Here is a 2,441-nt window from a genome sequence, read left to right as displayed (position 1 = left end):
GTAGCTTGTGTTATGTGCCCTTGGCATCCCGCATTCCTGGCTTACTGGCTATGGATTGGGTGAATGCCTTGGGGAAGACTTATTACAGAGGGGCTCAGGGATACCTTCCTTCAGCAGGACCTAGGCACCGTCCAGTTCTAAGGGGAAATGCACAGAGAGGGAAATTCTGTGTCACTGCTTGTTTTAAAAACCATTGCTATCAACCTGGGGAAATGCCACTGATTTGGTGTCATGAAAAGAGTATAAAAAGTTTTCCTCACAGTGTTATGGTTTTTATTAGGGTGCTGGGGAAAGAACAACAGAGCACCTTATTATATATCTTCAGGTCAGAATTTTATTGCTTTTGGCCAAAGGCCATTGCAAGACTCATAGAGCAAAGGGTAGATACAATGTGATTTTTAAAAAGAAATTATAAAGATCAAAACAGAATTAAGGGGCTTCCCTGGTGGCGCAGTGGTTGAGAGTCCGCCTGCCGATGCAGGGGACATGGGTTCGTGCCCCGGTCTGGGAAGGTCCCACATGCCACGGAGCGGCTGCGCCCGTGAGCCATGGCCGAAGGGTCTGCGCGTCCAGAGCCTGTGCTCCGCAACGGGAGAGGCCACAGCAGTGAGAGGCCCGCGTACCGCAAAAAAAACCAAAAAAAACCCCCCCCAAAACAGAATTAAGTTACAGTGAAATCTCTGAGTGTAAGAGCTGGCCACATTTTAGCATTGTTTTCAGGAAAGGAATCAGTACCCTCCGCTGTTTTAACTAGGGTCTACAATAGCTTATGCTTTGGTAAGTGAAGAATTCAATACAAATAGGCACTTGAAATATATGCCTGCAAAATATAGTGAGTGGTTAAAATTATCCCCCAGACTTTTGGGTTATTTCCAGAAACAGATCATTTTGTGCACAACCAGGGGCTTCACCCACATGTGCCGGTTTCCAGGCTAGGAGATTCTGGCCGGCACTGTCTTCAGTTATGGAAGTGAGTGGGCTTTGGAAATAGAGTTCTATAAAGCAGTGGTCCTCCACCTTGACTGCTCATCTGAACCCCCTGGGGAGCTTTAGAAAATATTGTTGCCTGGGTCCCACTACCTGCGATTCTGACTTCATTGGCCTGGCACGTGGCCTGGGCATCTGAACAGCCAACGTTAAGATTTGTATCGATACTATGAAGCTTTGTCTCTGAAAGGTAAGTTTTCCCAAGTGATTCCTTTTCATTGTTCCACAACCACCTGGGAGATGGTACATGGCATGGTAATAGTTCTGGGCACATAATAAGTACTGAGTTAATGTGTGTTCCATCTGAATCTGAATCTAGAAGAATTATACCTCTCAAAGAGCAAGGTCATCAAACGGAGTATCTGATCAAAGATCTCTTCGTATAGATTCTCTTTGCTTCCACTTCTCACCTCAACTCCACTTCTATACGTGCAGTTGTCCAATGGACACCCCCTTACATGTCCTACGGGGACCTCACATTCCATATGCTTGAGCCCCAACTCGCCAACATTCTCCTCAAAACCTTTCTTTTTTTCGGTTCTCCATTGGCAGTGAGAGACGCCACCATTCAACCAACATCTAACTCCTCTCTTTACTCTCTCTCAACTCTCACATCCATTCAGCCAGAGCCTTTTAAATTCCACATTAGAAATGCCTCTGTAGTCTGTCTTCTCCCTTCTTTCTTCTTTTTTTTCTCTATCACCGTTATCACTGCTTTAATATAGGCACCTCTCCTCCCTTGTTGGTGGAGTCCCTGGAGGTCACATCTCTGGCTGTTCATTAGAACCATCTGGGGGAACTTTGAAACCATTGTATTGACTGAGGTCACCTCCAGATACTAGTTTCAAATGCTCTGAGATGGGTTGGCAAATAGGCATGTTTTTGAAAACTCCCTACTTTCTAATACGTGGCCAGCGTTGAGGATCTCTGAGTCTTGTAAACTTCTCTTAACAGCCTCCCTGCCTCCAGACATGGATATTCTGTTACCTTCTGATATAATCTTAGGAAATTGCCATTTAAGCTCTTCAGTGTCTACTCATGGCCTCTCTGGTAAAGTCCCCACTCCTTTGCAAGGCACTGATGGTCCTTGGAGATCTGGTCCCAGCCAACTTTTGTGTCCCATCCCTTACCATTTCCTTTTTGCACTCTACTCCATGGGCTCACATACCTCTGAGTTTGTTCCTGCTGTTCCCTCTCCCCGAGTGCCTTTTCATCCTTCTCTGCTCAACCTTTCTTTTAGTAATGACCATATTGAAGACTAATTAAAATAGCTTATGTGTTTGTTTCCTCACCTCTCTCCACCCCAACTGGTTGTGATCTCTTTGAGGACAGGGGCCGTGTTGTATTCACTTTGTATCCCCACTGCCTGGGTTACTGCGTTGTGCACTGTAGAGATTCAATAAATTGATTCAACTAATAGGCTAGTGCCTGCTTTGACCCTGTAAATCAAAGAA

The sequence above is a fragment of the Delphinapterus leucas genome, chromosome X (assembly GCF_059928025.1).
Source record: "Delphinapterus leucas isolate spDelLeu-1000000601 "Yukka" chromosome X, BTC_Dleu_Yukka2, whole genome shotgun sequence".
Taxonomy (NCBI): Eukaryota; Metazoa; Chordata; class Mammalia; order Artiodactyla; family Monodontidae; genus Delphinapterus; species Delphinapterus leucas.
Note: the sequence above shows the minus strand (reverse complement) of the source record.